This window comes from Rissa tridactyla, chromosome 20 (assembly GCF_028500815.1).
Source record: "Rissa tridactyla isolate bRisTri1 chromosome 20, bRisTri1.patW.cur.20221130, whole genome shotgun sequence".
Classification (NCBI taxonomy): Eukaryota; Metazoa; Chordata; class Aves; order Charadriiformes; family Laridae; genus Rissa; species Rissa tridactyla.
Genome location: NC_071485.1, coordinates 3,214,118 through 3,232,884, shown reverse-complemented (window position 1 = coordinate 3,232,884; position 18,767 = coordinate 3,214,118). Strand labels below are relative to the sequence as shown.

Sequence of the window (18,767 nt, the reverse complement as noted above, 5' to 3'; positions counted from 1 at the left end):
TTAAATTTGGGGTCTGGCACCAGTGGGGGACAGCGGCTTGCACCCAGCAAGGCAATAGTGTCTTTTCCAAAAACAGCTGGATGCAGAAGGGAACATCTGCCCTGGCATAACCCTCAAGCAGAGCAGGGAAGCAGCTTCTCCTCGTGCCCTTGTGCGCGCAGAAGAGACAGCGAGGAGCCACACGAGCCATTTTCCACAGCACCGAGCAGCGCCGGGGCGCTTAGCTATCAGTCGGCAGAAATAACTCACTTTGCCAACCTGCTCCTCCTGACTAATTTGGAAATCATACCATCTAAAAGCCCCAGAAACAAGCCGCCTCCTGCAAGACGGGTTGTACAAACATACACTTCTCCAAGCTCCCCACCTTCCCCCGTGCTCTTGCCTCGGCTTTAAATTGAGCACAGCTGAGCTTGGCTTCGGGGGTTGCATTTGGCAGGTGGTTGGGGTGTCCCAGGTTGGGGTGGTTTGTTAATTAATGAGTGTTTTTTTTTTCCTGCTCCCAGGTAGCTTTGTGCTGGAGTTCCTTGTGCTTTGGAGAAGCTGAAAAGCAGGGTGGGTGAAGGTTGTGTGGCTCCAAAGTGGTGTGTTTGCCAACTGTAAGTTTGCTTTATGCTTTTTAGCAGTGGGCGGGTGAAGTCTCCTTGTTTGTAGTGCTCTGAAGTGGGATTTATTTCCCTGAGGAGGAAGCCTGCGCTATGCGAGGGGCGCTGGGTTTTCAAGATCCTGTGTTTCGGGCAGTGCTGTGGTGGTACGAAATCTTTGCAAAGCCCTTTAGAGCGTGTTGTTCTGTTGTTGGTGTTTTGTTGTTTTTTTTTTTTTTAATGTTTCCTGACCTCGCAGAAGGAGCGCATTGAATGGTTTCCTTAGAAATAAGGAGTTTTTTGAGGCTGTTTGGTTGATTGTCTGTTCTGTAAGTCACCTCCTGTCCCAGCAAGAGCGGTGTTACGTGGTGGCCGTCAGCAATGTAACCCTTAAGCTGGTGACTAAGGGAGCGCTGTGTGTTTGCTGTATGCCGGTGCCGACTTCTGTAGCTTCCTAGACCAAGGGAGCTCTTAAGTATGGATTTAAGCCCGTATGTGAGCTAAAAAGCATCTAAAACTGTTGCATTGCAGCGTCCCTACCGCAATAGGGTCCTTGTGCGACCGCAGCAGCCCTGGGCTGTAGAAGCAAGAGAAGAGGGAGGAGAAACTTGGGGGGTTTCTTGCAGCTCCGCATCCCTGTGGAACCCTGAGGCTGTAGGTCGTGGTGGCCAAAACCCCATGAATTATGCTGGAGACTTGTACGGCTGCCAAAATCACAGCCTTTATAGATGTAGCGGTGGGGGAACGGCGAGGAGAGAGAGCTGTGAATTTGGGGAGATGTGGTTTGCAGAGAAAAGCTTTGGGGAGCTTCGGATCTGCCCCACGTTAAGTGACTTGGGAGGGGGTTTTAAAATCCTGCCTTATAATTAACCCAGCGATAGTGCTGTGACTCCAAAGCGGCCTGCAGCGGCAATGAGCTGCTGGAGTCCTCAGTTTTGGAGTGTGAGAGGAGAAAATAACTGGGATTATGGAGCGGGGGGGGAAAGGGCGAGCAAAACCTACACTAGCAAAATAAAACGTAGGGGTTCGTTTGCTGCCGTACAATATGTGATGCCACGATAATCAGGGGAAGGAAAATGCTGAAGCAGGAGGGACTTGACAAGCAGGTTCCTGCAGGAGCCATCCCAAACTGCTGGTGACGGCTTTGATTTAGCAGCTGGCTGCGAATGCTGAACTAGCCTCAGCCGGGGCCCGGCTGCTGAGCAGCCCGCTCCTGGCAATTATTTGCTGATTTAATCCAGCCGGTGTTAGTTCTGCTGTTTACATGAAATGCAGGTTCTCAACAGCAACACTTGATTTGGCCCAAAGTGTTCCCTGATGAAATTTCTTTTCAATTTAGCTTCCCCCCTCTCCCTGAAAGCTGCCTTGGGGGAGTCCGTTGCAGGGATCATTCCTCTCTGTCCCCTCATTTGCTTCATTCTCCGTGTCAGGTGGAAGCAGGCTCAAACCTAGGCTTAGCTCTAACTCTGCTTTTAGGCTGGGCATGCCCAACCTAACGCTTTGGCTGCGTGGGTGAATAACCCATCTTTGTGTTCTCCAGAAGCCTTTGTGGAAGTTGAAAAGCCTTTTCTCCTGCCTCAGGCAAAATGTCTTTGCTTTGAACTTCAGAGCTGGCAGCGCAGCAGTTTGGGGTCTGTGGGGCTTTGACTTTGGGCAGGATTTAGGGTGTAAAGCATTTAGCATGTACCCAGGGGTAGCAGCTACTGGTAGCCTCAAAGGTCCTGGCTCGCTTTATTTAAGCCAAGCTGCCCAACAGTCATGACTAGGATGGGGATGAGCCTGGACCAGCCATGACCCAACAAGAAGAGCTGATGGAGGGGCAATTTGCTGTGGAAATGGCAGTTGTGTCTCTTTACTCCTGAGCTGCAGAGAGGGATCCAAAGGACCGGGAAAGGGAAGGGTTTCCCCTTGTCTCTCTCTGTTAGCTGTCTAACGATGGGGTCTGGAGCACGAGTCTGGTGAGGAGCAGCTGAGGGTGTTCAGCCTGGAGAAGAGGAGGCTGAGAGGAGACCTTCTCATTCTCCACAGCTCCCTGAAAGGAGGGTGTAGCCAGGGGGGGTCGGTCTATTCTCCCAAAGAACAGGCGGTGGGACAAGAGGAAATGGCCTCGAGTTGCGCCAGGGCAGGTTTAGGGTGGATGTTAGGAAAAAATTCTTTGCAGAAAGGGTTGTCAAGCATTGGAAGAGGCTGCCCAGGGCATCGGTGGAGTCGCCATCCCTGGAGGGATTTAAAAGCCGGGCAGACGCGGTGCTGAGGGACGTGGGGTAGTGGGGGTTTGGGCGGTGTTGGGGTGATGGTTGGGCTCGATGATCTGAAAGGTCCCTTCCAACCGAGATGATTCTATGAAAAAAAAACAAACCTCAAAGTGTTAATGGGATCAAAAATAGCCTGTGCGCAGGTTTAAGGGGTGGATGAGGTGGAACTGGTGCTGCTTTGGTAGTTGCTCAAGCGCGTAGAGACTGTCCAGCCTCCTCTCAGTCTTTTATCCCAAATAAAGAGCAATTCCCAATGGAAGGGAGAAGCGGAGCTGGTGTTAGCATCCCTGAGCGCCGGGCTCATCCAAGCAGGTAATACTCCTTGCTGGCAGCTTGCTCCTTAATTTCTCCTTCCTTTTTCAGAGTCTCCTGCTGCTCTTTGACACATCTTCAGCCCAAAATTGCTGAAGCCTGGCGCAGGTGTCCTAGCAACACTCCCGGCATTGCGAGGGGTGGCTGGTGGTAAAGGAAAGCGTGTAAAACCTGGCTGTGGGCACCCCAGAGCGGACCTGGCTTGGAGGTGTGTTTCAGCCCGAGGGGAGATGCATTTCCTCTTCTTTCTCCCCCCCCCCCCCCCCCCCCGAAACATCTTCTGGGAACTGATAGGGTGGGGCTTGTCCCACCTCTGTCTTGTCGAACTTGAAATGTGGCTTTGGCTTTGCTTCTCCAGCCGGGTGCCCCCCCCAGGAAGCGGCCTGCAGTGATGTGCAAGACCCCCTTGAGTTGAAAACATGAAGGTTTTGGCTTTAGCTTCTGTCACAGGACTGAGCAGCCACCGCAGCTGTGATGTGGAGAGGTGAGGAGCCTTGAGTGACCAGTGCAGGAGGTGAAATCAGACTTGGTGTCTTCTGACTGTGCTGTCTCTGGGCTCTTCGCGGTTGTCTTCCTCTTAGATGCTTTCCCGTGGTGTTGGGATTCTGGTTGTTCTCTGTTTTGCATCTGAAAGCTGCGAACTGCAGACTTTCTGGATGATTCTGTGTTTTCTTACCTCTTCCTCCCCCTTCACCCACGTTTCTGTGCTGAGACCAACCTCAAATGCAGCACAGGGGTAGCTCCTCCAGGTGTGCTGCTCCAGCTGTGTCACCTTTTTCCATGGGAGAAGAGCCTAAGAGGCCTTGAAGGACCCATTCAGATAAACATCATTAAATGCATGGGCTGAATGACGATGTGTCCAGCTCCAGGGAAGTTGTTTCCAGCTTTTCCTCAGGATTGCAAACCATTTGGGTGGGAAAGACCCTGAAGGTTTCAGTGCTGGGCTGCTAGATGAGCTTGCGCAGGTCCATGCCTCAGTGGCTTTGAGCGTCTCCAAGGATGGCAGTTCCCCACCACTCTGGGGCCCTGTTTGAGCACCCTCATGCTATTGGAGCTGGGAAAATTAACGATATCCCCTTGGACATTCCAACTTTGTAGCTGAGCTACCTGCTAGCTCATCGTCATGCCCAAGGGTCGCTTCTTGGGCTGGGGAATTTGCTCGGGAGCCCAGTGCCAGCCCAAAGCGCCGTGTTTTAGCGGCAATCCTGCCTGCAAAGCTTCAAAGCAGGTCTCGGGGGTGAAGGGCTCAGCTGGAGACCGGCAGCTTGTGTGGGGAGAGGAAAGTTGGGGAGAAAAAGCCTTCTTTTCCCCCTGGCTGGAAGTGCTAACAGCAGCAATTAGCCCAACGTCATGGAGCTTGGGTGGCACAAGGAGCTCGGTTGAGAGTAAACGCTTGCAAATACTAAACAAAAATAGTTCAATGCAAGTTTTGTGGCTCACCTATAACTTGGCTCTGATGACTCTTGTAAAGTGGGTGAATTTAACAGCGGGCTTGTAAAATTTATTAATGCTTCGTGCCTGGGGCTGGTGAGCCCTGGCAAACTTGATCCAGATGATGGTCGCAGAGGAATTTGTTTTGCAGGCACCTCTTGCAGCTCTAGTTGTTGCTTGCTATGTTTAAAAAAAAAAAAAAGACGGCAGTGATGCTATCATTGTGATATTTGCGGTTACAAATGATTATCTCCTCCAGTAAAATCCGCTTTGCGAGCTCTCCCTAGCTGTCGATGAATTAATGAGCTGGGCCCTAGACCAAGCAGTAGCTAATTAAACTATTTTCAATTCCCAAACCTCTTAATTCATCCTCTTTGCAAGGATGCGATATTAAGGGAGATTCAGATCGGCTTTTGCCAGAAGACTCGAGAGAGAGCGAGCTGCTTCCTCGCAGAAGGCTATTTCCATATGAAACTTCAACCTTCTGACCCCAGGGGCCGGAGAGAGCGAGTTGTGCAAATAAAAGCAGCCAGAGATGCTTTTAGACGAGGAATACAACTCTCTGGTGCAGCCTTTTTGTATGCAAACCGTTGACTCTTGTTTTAATGGCTTTTTATTTTTTTTTTTCTTTTTGGTGTGGTTTAATTGGCTGGTATTGTTCTACCCCAAAAATAACTGCAAAAAGCCCTTCTCCCGCAGCAGATCTGTTGCTCACGTGTATTTTGTCTTCAGCTCGCTTGCCCGGCTGGGATTTCACGCTGTTATTTCGTGGATGAAATACTGAGGCTGCTGGGAAACAACCTTCCAGGAGAGAAAGTGGGGTTTTTTTGTGTGGTGAGCTGTTAGGAAAGGGATGTTTGCTGTGTAAATCCTCGGTATTGGAGGCAATGGGGGACCTGAGGACGCGTGCGGGAAGGATGCCGACTTGAAATTAAGGCTAAACATCCTCCAAAGGGATGCTGGGGCTCAAGGAGGACCAGAGCTTTGGGTGGGTTTGTGTTGTGGAGCCTCGAACTGCAAAGGCGACGGGGCTGGAGGTGTGGCTATCACAAATTTGGAGTGGGCTAGTCGCCAGAGGTACGCATGGATTGGAAAGCCCTTCTTTCCGGCTGAGCCGTAAGTGGATAAACTTGCCCAAAGTGTTTTAGCACAAGCTAAACTGCATCTTGCTTTCTTGCTGCTTCCCAAAAAAAAAAAAAAGCGGTTAATCTATTTTAGCGGTGGTTGTGCCCTTCTCTTCCCCCTCCCCAAATGCAATTTGTGCTGATGGCCATAAATAACTCCGGCCAGAAATTTGGTTGAGATTGTATAAGCGCGGCTAGGGATGTGTTGGCCAAATTGAATGAGAGGTGAGCAATCGGTTTGAGTATGAAAACTCTTGTGTTACAGCTCTAAAGTCAATAAAAGAGGGGAAGAGGGATAATTCTTGACAGCGGCTGATGGGGAGAGAGGAATTAGCGGTTGAATTGGCGACGTGAAAAGGTGAGGAGCTACTGCAGGGCAGAAATGTGTCTCGAGGAGGAAAATCAGGTGGACTTTTGCTACTGGAAATTAAATTGTGGGGTTTTTCTTTCCCTCTTTTTTTTTTTTTTTAATTTTCATTCTTCTCAAAATCACTTCTTGGAAGACATAAGGGAACTGAGGTGGCGCTCGGAAGGCAGAAGGGTCTGGTGTGGTAAATGAATTAATTAAGGAAAAAGGTATGCAGCTCGTACCAATGTACGCTATTTAATTAAAGGGACGAAGCAGTGCTCGGTAGCCGGGGGGACACGTCTGCTCCTGATGCTCTCCAGCTGCTTGTTTCTGGCGTCTACAGCCGCGTGTGCCGCTGTCTCTGTGCCGCCTGCCCCAATTATTTACTATTTTGTGCTGAAAGACGGGAGGAAACGCTTTTGGAGTATTAAAGTTTCATGCGACGGCCTGAGAAGTGCATGATCCCCACGGACACGGCGGGGGGAGGGGATTTCGGGCTGAAAAGGCTCGAGGACGGCTGGGTGGCGTGGGATGCAGCTCTTGGCACGTTCCTGCGGGCGTTGCTGGTCTTGCCGTTGGCAGCTGAGAAAAGCTGCCTTGAAGGTTACAACACAGCGTGCTCCAAGGGCCAAACTTGCAGTGTTTTAGGGATTTAAAGCATACGAAGCAGCCCGGTGGCTTTTCCTTGTGTTTGGCACCGCGTTAAGCTGCGTTTAACCCAAGCAATGCCAGGATGGGTAGACGGCAAGGCTGACCTTACCCCCTTGGCACCGAACCACCTGAAGGAACAAATCCAGTTAAAATAGGATTTATTTGGGTGCGTCAGGCTGACGGGGCAAACTTTTTTTTTTGGCAAATTAGCCAGCGTCCTTGTAGGAAAGAGTTGGTAGAATTAAGGAAAGAATATGAAATGTGTGATGTATTTTTATTTATTTATTTATTTGCTGGCCCCTATTCCAGCTTCTCTGTAAAGGAGAGGCATCTCTGCAAATCCTTTTTCTGTTCCCTTCTTGCAAGCCGTGGGCATCTTGGAGACGGGAGCTTTGGGGACCTGATCTCGTCTTGGCTGTTATCATCTCAGTGAATTCAATAACATCTAGAGGGTTGGGGGGCAGGAAAAAAAAAAAGCCCCTGTTCCTGGAAGCAGCCTCTCGACCAAAGCTGCGAGATGCGGGAGCCCAAAGGTTCAGATACTCTCGCTGGAGATGGACACAGCTGTTAAATCTCCGCTTCCGAGAAGCTTTTAATCTCTCTATTTTTTTATTATTTTTTTTTTCTCATGAGGGCACTTTTAATAGGAAGGTGTTCAGGTCCTTTTGAAAAGCTTGAGGCATCGCCGGCCACAACCTCTGTGCCAGTGTGCAGCAGCACTGGAGACCAAAGAGAAGATGAAAAGCTCCTTTTTTTTTTATTTTTTTGTACTTAAAAAGAAATCGCAGGTCCTGTGGTCTTGGCAGCAAGAGCTACGGCAACACAATCCTAGGCTGAGCATGAGTTTATTGATGTTTTCCCTGTAGCAAATGACCAGGGCTTGTTGGAGAGCAGGTGGTGGGGAGGGTGATCTGCAGGATTTGGGGCGGGATTGTTACAGCTTTAGCAAAGCTGCTCCTAATTTCATAGAATGATAGATTGGTCAGAGTTGGAAGGGACCTCAGAGATCATGGATTCCAACCCGCTGCCCTGGGCAGGGACACCTCCCACCAGCCCAGGTTGCTCCAAGCCCCGGCCAACCTGGCCTTGAACCCCTCCAGGGATGGGGCAGCCACAGCTTCCCTGGGCAACCTGGGCCAGGGGCTCACCACCCTCACAGCAAACAATTTCTTCCTAATATCTAATTAAATCTCCCCTCTGTCAGTGTAAAACCCTTCCCCCTCGTCCCATGGCTCCCCTCCCTGCTCCAGAGTCCCTCCCCAGCTTTCCTGGAGCCCCTTTAGGGACTGGAAGGGGCTCCAAGGTCTCCCCGGAGCCTTCTCTTCTCCAGGCTGAACCCCCCCAGCTCTCTCAGCCTGTCCCCACAGCAGAGGGGCTCCAGCCCTCCCAGCATCTCCGGGGCCTCCTCCGGCCCCGCTCCGACAGCTCCGTGTCCTTCTGCTGTTGGTGCCCCCAAAGCTGGCTGCAATATTCCTGCTCTTCCACGTGTAGCAGGGTCAGGTCTGGAGCAAGGCAGCAGCAATTTCAAGATGCGGAATTTAGGGTGAATTAGGGAATGTTATTCCCTAATTGCAGGACATGGCGCAAGCTCAAGCGATAGAGTAAAGGCAGAAGTAGAGGAAAGGCAGAAAAGCGAAGCACTATTATGGAGCGTAGCAAGAGTACGGTCACTACCGCAGGCCCGACAACATCTCGGCGGTCCTCCAGCAGTTCAGGGGCGTCGCCCTGATCCGTGGTTGATGGTGGTGGGGATCTTGGCCCCGATTCCCAAATTGTGGTGGGTTGCCGTGCCAGCTGTAGCCCAGGTCGATCTGTAGCTTGACCAATCGGCGTGGCGGTGGCCTTTGCCCAGCTAATTGTCATTTTACACGGTTGCCGTATAAGCTTTTCTTGCCCCCTTGCTGTTTGGGCAGTGGTTGGCTTCAGTGATTTGGAGTTAACACCACAGGCTTGGGTGGGCCCTGGGGCTAGTCAGGGTTTGGCCACTCTGATAGCCAGAGGGCTACCCCCTTTCCAGCTGGGGGGAGCAACACACCATCTTCAGCTGATGGCAGTCTTGGGTGGTGACTGGCAAGCAAGAGGATGGTCTGCAGAAGGTGCTAAAGAGATACGAGCAACCTTCTTACCAGCTCGCAAGCCTGCCGTCCGTTTGCAGAAGCTTCTCAAGCAAGCTTTGAGACAATTATTTCAAAGTTCCAGTCTTTCACGAGCACCCAAAGAAACAGCCGCGCGCCTCCGCTGCTCTTCCGCTCGCTATAACTCCTCGTTACGGCGAGAGCGCTGCGTGCTTCCAAGTGTCGGCCTTTTCTTTATTAAATGAAGGCTTTATTTCGACCCGGCAACGTCTGCCAAAAGCGCTCTAAATGAAGAGCGGAGATTATCCGTAACGCAAGCAGCCCCGCGCTCTCGGCTGCGTGCAAATGAAATGAAGTCGGCTAAATTGGATGATTGCTCTGAGCAATTGAAACCCGAATACATCTTGCTGGGGTTGCCTCTCTCCTTTCCTCCTCTTGGTTGTTTTTTTTTGGGCATTGACTCATGCGTTTGCAAGCGTATGCTCCAAGATAGGGTGCTGCCAAGTAATTAAAAGCTCATTAGGGGATGTGCCTCACCTTGGCTCGTTGCTGGGATGGTGGATGGGGTGGAAGGGAAACAGCACGGAGCTGGTGGGAGAGGATGTGGAGTCTCCTGGCCTTGCTGCAAGGGAAATTTAGGGATAATCTGGGGGGGATTTGTTGGCATCTGGGCTCCATGCAAATCTCGGGCTCCGTGCACGTCTTCCCTGAACAGCTTGCAGCTTGATTCCTAGAAATCCAGCGATTGCACCATGTGGTTTGAGAGTAGCAACCAGTGCTTGGGATGAGTAGAAATGTTGTGGACGTTAAGCCAGACAGGGTTTGGACGTTTGCTGGGCAGGAGTGTGCCGGCCCTGAATTCCCATAGAAAACTCCTGGGTTAGTTACGGCTTCCTGCAGCGTGATTAGGTTGGGGTTCTTTTTTTTTTTTTTTTTGGGTATGCCAAAAACCCCAGGGTTATAAATAGTTGACTGGTGCAGCTAAAGCCTGGGATTCCCTCCTTAAAAGCATTTCCCGAGGGCGTTTGAGAAATTGCCAAATTTTAAATGGATTGGGTGTTGTCAGACAAGCGCTGTTATTTCCCGGCGGGTTGTGCTTTGATGTGCTTTGCTCTTAAAAAAAAAAAAAAAAAAAAAAAAAAAAAAAAAAGGTGGTTGGTTGTTTTTCCCAAAAGGGAAGCGGTGCCCAGACGCTGTCCCTTGGGGATCCTGGCTGCAGGGTTGCGGGACAGCAGAAATACCTGTGTCCTGGTTTGAGGGCCAAAAAACCCCGACGACCTGTAAATGAGTTTGCATTTTCCACCTAATTTCTTCTAGGGTTGTAACGAGGCCAAGAAATGAGACGGTGTCACGGCTGGAAGCTTGTGGCCAGCACGGATGGGAGAAAAACGCCTTTAAGCCACGGGTTTGCTGTTCTGGGAGGGAGAAAACAAAATAAATGTTGTGCTCTGGAAATCTTTATGGCTTGCGTGCGACTTTACACCTCGTTGTCACGCAGTCGTGCGGGGGAAACGCTGCGGTGGCTCGTACGCTGCTGTGTCAGGGCAGGGTGGTGGCAAAGGGGACCTGCCAGCGCCTCGGTGCCACCCCCGGAGCACCTGGGCTTTGCCTCCTCTTCCTCGGCGCACGCTGCCGGAGGCAGGGCTCGATTAGATAATTGTATCAGGAGCAGCTCCAACAACTGTCAGGATGGATAAAGCTCCTGAAGGCAAGAGATAGAAAAGACCTTAATTATTTCCATGGTTTTCGAGCCTGGGAAAGGCTTCTGGGGTGGGCACGGATCGAAGGGGAGGCGGAAACGGCCGGAGGAGGGAGGTGGCGGGGGGGGTATAGGCAGACACAGTCATCTTTTTATGTTTTCCACTTAAATTCTGACTTCTGAGGAAGTGCAGGTGGCGGATATTGTATTGATATTCGGATCCCTCGGTGTCCGCTGGGGTTTTGGGCCAGCGGAGCTGCTCTGTCCTTGGCCAAAGCTGCCTTTTATTTCCTTTGTAGGAAATAGAGCCTGCAGCCGCTGGTTTTCTGGCAGCAGATGAGTCATTTGTGCAATGAGTTTGAGCTGAGACCGGGTAAAATATCATTGTAAAGGGAATCAGCCTCTGGACCACCTCGTCCAGCACCTGCTCAAGATTGGGCAGGGATACTAGAATTAATGCCAATCATTATTTTTCTTTTGGAAAAGAGGGTTTTGTTTTTGTGTTGTTTTTTTTTTTTGTCATGGCAGGCATCTCGCAAACAGCCGCCCTCGCAGCTGCACAGTGTTGAGCTCGGCGGCTGTGTTTTATCCGACAAGGTTTGATTAGCGCTGACATAGATGACTTGCAGCTCTAATTTATCTTAGTAGCTGGAGTTTTCGTCCAGCTGGTCATTAATGGCAATTAATACTCCTCCCGGGTACCTTTGATGGCATTCCCCCACAGATAAACCTCTATTTAATGCTAAATGGTATTTTTCTCTCTAGAACCCACTTTTCTTATTGAGGATTTAATCTCCGGCAATGTGGCTAAACATATGTTTGGCGTGTTTGTCCGGAGGCTCATCGGGATTTGATGTCTCTTGGCTTAGAAGAGACTTATAAAACTAGAGATTTATAAAACCTTCAGCGTTTTTATTATTTAAAAGCCCAAATACAGGAGGCATCTCTTTGTGCGAGCGCTATCGGGGTCCGTACTGGGTTGCAGTGGGGAACACTGGTGGGAAGGCTGCTTGGACGACTCGTTTTGCGTTCGGCGCTTCTGCCTCGGATGGTAAACGTTTCTGAAGCTCTGACTGCAAGTTATTTTGTCCATATTTTCCTGGCTGCGTGAGGCCTGTGCTCGCGTCGATCAAGTGAGCATCGCCGACTGCCGCGGGGATCCAGAGCTAAAGCAGCTGGTGCAGTCGTTTTGGGGTGTAAGGGCCAGGGGGGGAAGTCAAAGAAACGAAATGTCATTTAATATTTTGGGGCCGAAATTCAGGTCTGGGTGATACTCAAGTGTTAAGGGGAGGAGTAAGGTTGGAAGGTGGCTCCACCTGGATGAAGTTTTGGGCCTCTCATGACAAGAAGGACCTTGAGGGGCTGGAGCGTGTCCAGAGAAGGGCAACGGAGCTGGTGAGGGCTCTGGAGCACGAGTCTGGTGAGGAGCGGCTGAGGGAGCTGGGGGTGTTCAGCCTGGAGAAGAGGAGGCTGAGGGGAGACCTTCTCGCTCTCCACAGCTCCCTGAAAGGAGGGGGTAGCCAGGGGGGGTCGGCCACTTCCCCAAGGAACAGGCGATGGGACGAGCGGAAACGGCCTCCAGTTGCACGAGGAGACGTTTAGGATGGATATTAGGAAAAACTTCTTCCCGGAAAGGGTTGTCAAGCATTGGAAGAGGTTGCCCAGGGTAGTGGTGGAGTCGCCATCCCTGGAGGGATTTAAAAGCCGGGCAGACGCGGTGCTGAGGGACGTGGGGTAGTGGGGGTTTGGGCGGTGTTGGGTTAACGGTCGGACTCGATGATCTGAAAGGTCCCTTCCAACCTCAATGATGCTACAATTCCTGCTTCCTGTCCTTCACGTGTGGAAGGGTTTGGGGGCAGCAGGACTGTTACCAATAAGATAAATAGCACTTTTTTTTGGGCCTGATTTCATTGCTTGTGCGTTATCATCTGGCACAGACTCTCCGAGCCCATGCAAACACCTCCACAGAGGGGAGCGGAGACCGAGCGCTTCTCTCCTTGCGTGATCTTTGACCACAGAACTGGTGCCCTTGGAGACCACGGGTAGCAAGCAGCTGAATTAAACTTCTTGCTGCTGCATACCAAAATGCTTTTAAAATAGCAAATTGGTGTAATCTGGGAGGCTTTTCCCTCCCTGGAGCCGGGGCAGGACAGAGGCTGCAGGAAGGTGACTCTCAAGGCAGAATGGCTGTTTTTAGCAATAAGCTATTCAGTCCGAATTTCCTCATGCTTGGCCTGAAAATATCTTGTAGCGTGACTGACACATCCGAGGAAGCGGCAACCGAGGGATTAAAGAAATTTTACGCGTTTACCACAGAGAAATTGGAGCTGGCTGTTAACCTAGGCTCAGCGCGTGGATGCTGGGCATCTGTGGATTCACGTGCTTTCTGCTCTCCCGAGGACATGCGCGGCGGTAACACAACACAGTTGCTTATTTGGGGCTTGGGTACACACAAATGTGCCTTTTGGTGTCCCCTCGGAGCCTCCGGTTGATTTTGGGGACTCCCAAACTTAAGTGAGCAGCACTAAATAGGAGTTAAAAGGCACTGACAACTGAGATGATTCTTTATTGCATTGGTTTTTTTCCTGCTCTGCTGTCTCTGAGCAGGTTTTGGGCTGTGACCACCCGGCAAAAGCAATATTTTGGAGGTGGAATGAATCTGATGCATTTATTTGGCCAACAGAGATTTTTCTCGTTTCCCCTGATTTATTTTTCTTTATGTTCCCACAGCCGCAGGTGTTGCCACGTGTTTCTGGCTGTAAGTCCTTTCTCTCGCCAGGATATCAAATGAGTGGATCCTGCTGCGACTTGGTGCAAAGAGGAGCTGGAGGGAGCTGGTTTTGTCCTGGCTTTTAACAACGTGTACAGAGGGAAACAGCGACTTTGGCAGAACAGCATCACACCCAGATTATGATCTTGAGGTGAGGTGGTGGCCAGTAACGCCTATAGGTCCATGGCATGCGGAGATTTTTGGGTCTATGTGTAAAATCTGGCTTATATGATTCGTAAACACTTCACATTTGCAACTTGTACCGAAATCTATCTGTCTGACTCGTGGCCAGGTTTGGTTTCTACCACGAGACGACGGCTTTTCTCTCCCTGGTGTGGTGGAGCAGGGTGTTTAACGCTGCAGTTGTGGAGGGTTAAGGTCGCTTTCTGTGCTGCTTGGACTGAAATTTAGCTTTTGGCTCTTTAGGACAACTTAGCAAAGGGATTGGCTTTTTCCCTGTTAGCCGTACTTGCTTGTGGTGGCTTCGGATGCTCCTTCAAGGTGTGTTAAAGGATCTCCTGCTGGCTCAAAGGGAGCTGAAGCTGGGAGGATTCTGTAGTTGGGAGGCAATGGGCTCTTTTACGCTTGTGTCTTGTGATTCGCTGAGGTATAAAAGCTTTTAAATCCACCTAAATAATACGTTTTTGGGTGAGGATAGAGAGCAATGGGTTGTTTTCAGCCATTGCACGGTTCTAATTTTGTGCCAAAGCTCCGTAAGGAGTAATATCCAATTCAGATCACTTTTTCCCTGCTCTTCATCTTTATGGCTGAGTCATTGTCATCGTCATCATCATCACCACCACCACATCCAAGACATAAGGCTCGGCTCCAGAAGGTGCAAAAGACCTAAAAAGACTTTTTTTTTTTTTTTTAAAAAAGCTGTTGAAGCGGCATTTCTGCTTCTAGGTCTCAAGTGCCTAGGAAATAGCTACGCCTGGGAGACTTTTGGGTAGAGGGGAGTGATAAAGCAGAGCTGCGGCATTACTGGAACGTAAATGAATTCACTCCGCGGTTGTAGCCCGTGGAGCTGAGCACGACCTCCACGAAGCACGCTGCTTCCTTGAGACCCTGCAGAGGAAAAGCCAGCCCCGAAGCCCTGGCTGTGCAGAAGACCTTCAAATGGGCAAAGCACTGGCCTTTGCCCAACCCAACCTCCTGCTGCGGCACGTGGTTTTTCCAAGAGGGAAAAGGCCAATTTCCATGTTTCTAGTTGAGGTGCTCAACTGGCAAGGACAAATTTTTCTGGGTATGTGACTTTTGTAGTGATTTTTTTTTTTTTTTTAAACTTCTATAGGTTCTTGCTGTCCCTGTATAGCATCCTCTACCATGGCTTTGGGCAGCAAGTCCTTATCGCTAGTGCTGGGGACTAATACTGAGGACCTGTGATATACTCAGGAGGGTATTTTTCAGGTCCCTGATTACTTGAAGGCCTGGGAATGAGAGCAGGGTCGTATGGCTGGGCTGAGCGATGCTTAATTATCATCAGGGCTGTAAATCAGGCTTGTGCGGTGGGGGAGAAACCAGACGTTGCTCTGGCATTTGAGCCAGAGGTTCAAAATTGAGGGGTTTTATTGCATTAGAGGCTTCGGATTTATCTGTTGCTGTAGGATGGAGTGTGTGGGTCTAGGGTTGGTTGTGCGTTGGTGGGAAGGAGTTTGGAAAGACCCTGTGCGTCTCCTTACAAGCCGTGGCCTCGAGTTTTCTCCAGTTCCCAGGCGACGTGTTAGTGGTGTTAAACCACTCATGCGTTGAGCATCTGAGTTGCAAAAATCTCTCTGGGGTTATCTGCTGTGACCTACTGCAGAAAGATGCAGCTCCTTTGGTGATGCTGCTTAACGTCGGATCCATCCTACCCGTCGTGCCGAGGCGGTCGATCCTGCTGCGGAGTTTTCACTGGAAAATGTGGAGCAAATTGCACGGGGGAACGTTTGGGGATGAAATTACGGCTGGTTGATGGCAGTGGCTCCCATTCTGGGCGGATCGTAACAAGCTTGGGGATTTCCAAGAAGCTTTGGATTTTTAAAAAAAGAAAATATGCACAACCAAGGCGGGAGGGGGGGAAAAAAAACCAACCCAAACGAACAAGGAAAATATATGCTCGGAATAATTTATGGCTAATTAAACCCATCTTGACCCCTCTTGAGAATGAAGGGGGAGGGTTGGTTTTCCCCCAAACTGGAGCCCAAGCTGGTGGATAATTTCTGAATCCCCATGGCTTTCTTATTTATCATATTTAGCCAGATATCTCGCAACAAGGGTTTAAATATATGTGGCAGAGACTAAACCTTAGGACCTGAGTGAGAAATGGGTATAAGAGGAAAATTGCAGCACCTCCATCCCCATTTCCCAGATGGAGATGTAGCTCCGGACCCGACACAGGCCACGGGATCAAGGTTATTTTTAGTTTTTATCTATTTTTAGGGTTGAGAATCCACGTAATGAGTTTGTTGTTTGCTGTGGGTTAATTAGCAGGGCTTTTTAACGGAGACCACTGCAGTGACTCAGTGTTTTGGAACGATTCTTTGGGGCTGCGGCTTCCCCAGTGGGTTTTATCCAGCGCCGCAGGGAGCGTAGCTTGCATAGAAAATGGAATCAAACTCCCATTTTCCTGAGTTTTATGAACTAATAAATAATCTTTGGTGGGAAAAAAAAAAAAAGCTGGGAAAAGGCAAAGCTGCCAACTATGAGCAACAACTTCATTTTGCAATTATAACTTCTCTGCTGGCAAAACCTGTTTTCTTGGGGCTATAAGCCCGGCAATTTCTGTACCCTTTGGCATGTACTAGCCCAAATTATAAGTGATATTTTGCCCAAGCGGTAGCTGTCAGGTGTCTCACCGTGTCTGTGGGGAGTGGTTTTTAACCCGAGTGAGCTCTGTGTGTTTGCATCCTCCAGCACTGAGGCTGAGCAGAGCAAGTGTGGGTTAGATGAACGGACAGTGGGGCGGATTGAAAACTGGTTGAGGGACAGAGCTCAGAGGGTCGTGATTAGGGGCACGGAGTCTAGTTGGAGGTTGGTGACGAGTGGTGTTCCCCAGGGGTCAGTACTGGGTCCAGTCCTCTTCGATATATTCATCAATGACCTGGATGAAGGGACAGAGTGTCCCCTCAGCAGGTTTGCTGGTGACACAAACTCGGGGGGGGGGGGTGGCTGACACCCCAGAAGGCTGTGCCACCATCCAGAGAGACCTGGACAGGTGGAGAGTTGAGCGGAGAGAAACCTTATGGAATTCAACAAGGGCAAGTGCAGGGTGCTGCCCCTGGGGAGGAATAACCCCCCGCACCAGGACAGGTTGGGGGTGACCTGCTGGAGAGCAGCTCTGTAGAGAGAGACCTGGGAGTCCTGGGGGACAACGGGATGGCCACGAGCCAGCGATGGGCCCTGGTGGCCAAGAAGGCCAGTGGCATCATGGGGGGCATCAAGAAGAGCGTGGCCAGCAGGTGGAGGGAGGTCATCCTCCCCCTCTGCTCTGCCCTGCCCTGGGGAGGCCCCATCTGGAGCCCTGGGTCCAGTTCTGGGCTCCCCGGTTCCAGAAGGACAGGGAACTGCTGGAGAGGGGACAGCAAAGGGCCACCAAGAGGACGAGGGGACTGGAACATCTCTCTGATGGGGAAAGGCTGAGGGATTTGGGTCTCTTCAGTCTGGAGAAGGGAAGACGGAGGGGGGATCTTATCAACGCTGATCAATACTTCAAGGGGGGGTGTCAGGAGGACGGGGCCAGGCTCTTCTCAGTGGTGCCCGGGGACAGGACAAGGGGTAACGGGCACAAACTTGACCGTGGGAAGTTCCATCTCAAGACGAGGAGGAACTTCTTTGCTGTGAGGGTGGCAGAGCCCTGGCACAGGCTGCCCAGAGAGGTGGGGGAGTCTCCGTCTCTGGAGACATCCCAACCCTGCCTGGAGGCGTCCCTGTGCCACCTGCTCTGGGTGACCCTGCTCTGGCCGGGGGTTGGACGGGGTGACCTCCAGAGGTCCCTTCCCACCCTGGCCACTCTGGGATTCTGTGAAGTGGCCAGAAAAGAGACACCAAGACAGTTTAAAAAGTGGGGGAATAGAGGTGGGAGGAGACAGAATTGATTGTGCCTTTAGGAGCTGCAAGGAAAGAGGCAGAAACTCGGGGCACATACAGACCTCGCGAATACCCAGCGGAAGGCGATGCTGTCCCACCTTCTCTAATTAAATTGCGGGGCTTGGAGCTGCGGAGGCTGGAGCATCAGTCAGTCCCGAGGGGATAATAACGCTGGTTTGTGGAGGCCCGCTCTGTCCTGTGCTATTAGAAGTGATGCTCTGCAGACCGATGCTGACCCAGGAAGACGCTGGAGTGCGATCGAACCGCAGGAGCGAGCAATTCCTCTTCTCCATGTCGCTTTTACCACTGGCGTGGGCACGGTGGCTGCAGCGTGACGTCGAGCCTGGCACCTCCGAGCCCTCCTCGTGTAATCAGAGTGTTTTACAAATCCGAAAATTGCATGTTAACGCTTTGGTTTTATTCCCGCTCATCACCTTCCAGCATTGCTTGCTTATTAGCTTAACTCCTCGGAGCGATTTCTCCTCCCGGCCCCCCTGCTGCTCACTTTGTTCTTTATAGCTGCCATGCTCATGGTCGGAGCAAACCAGCTGCGCCGCGCTTTGCAACGGTATAAATTAACATTTTTTTCTACTTTAATCACTGCCTGCCTGGTGGGGAAAAAAAATCAACCCAACAAAACACCAAACCACAGGCCAAGCTGTCATTTGAGTAATGCAAGGTCTTTTCATTTGCTGCTGCGTTTATTAAACAGGTTGGCTAAAAAGCTGCTGCAGGAGGGAGTGACGAAGCCGAGGGCAACGCGTAACGTGGGATCTGGTGCTTAAATTTAGCTTGGACTTGGTGTGCGAGACATAGGATTTCATTTGGGAAGTGGCAGCTGGCTTTATTCATGGCCCAATAAAGAGAAACAACTCCTGCACCTGGCTCCTAAAGCACTGGGTGCAAGAAGTGTTTGGCTAAGTTTTTTGTTGGTTTTTTTTTTTTTCCCCAGCAGGAAAGATACAGAGTTGGAAAGACCTGGGAGAAGGAGGGGCTGGGACTTGGTGTTGCCCGTGAGGATGGAAAAACTAACCCTGAGAGTATATCCGAGGAGTTGGACTAGATGATCTCCAGAGGTCCCTTTGGATTCTGTGATTCTGTGATTCTGTGATTCTGTGATTCTGTGATTCTGTGATTCTGTGATTCTGTGATTCTGTGATTCTGTGATTCTGTGATTCTGTGATTCTGTGATTCTGTGATTCTGTGATTCTGTGATTCTGTGATTCTGTGATTCTGTGATTCTGTGATTCTGTGATTCTGTGATTCTGTGATTCTGTGATTCTGTGATTCTGTGATTCTGTGATTCTGTGATTCTGTGATTCTGTGATTCTGTGATTCTGTGATTCTGTGATTCTGTGATTCTGTGGATTTGTCATGAGAAGACAAGCCCCTGTGCTTTTAAACAAGGAATTCTTCCTAGCGCGGAGTCTTGCACCAACAGGAATCACAACG

At 50.5% G+C, this 18,767-nt stretch overlaps 1 long non-coding RNA gene across 2 annotated transcripts; it reads left to right on the top strand.

The window, feature by feature from the left end:
- The first annotated feature begins 320 nt into the window (after positions 1–320).
- LOC128900134 (uncharacterized) lies at positions 321–18,490 on the top strand. Of its 2 annotated transcripts, none has more exons than XR_008463211.1 (3): positions 321–596; positions 5,969–6,061; positions 18,271–18,490. It is a non-coding gene; the product is annotated as an uncharacterized LOC128900134 (long non-coding RNA). The 2 variants fall into 2 exon arrangements; XR_008463212.1 differs by lacking the exon at positions 18,271–18,490 and adding an exon at positions 13,208–13,331.
- Positions 18,491–18,767: the final 277 nt, after the last annotated feature.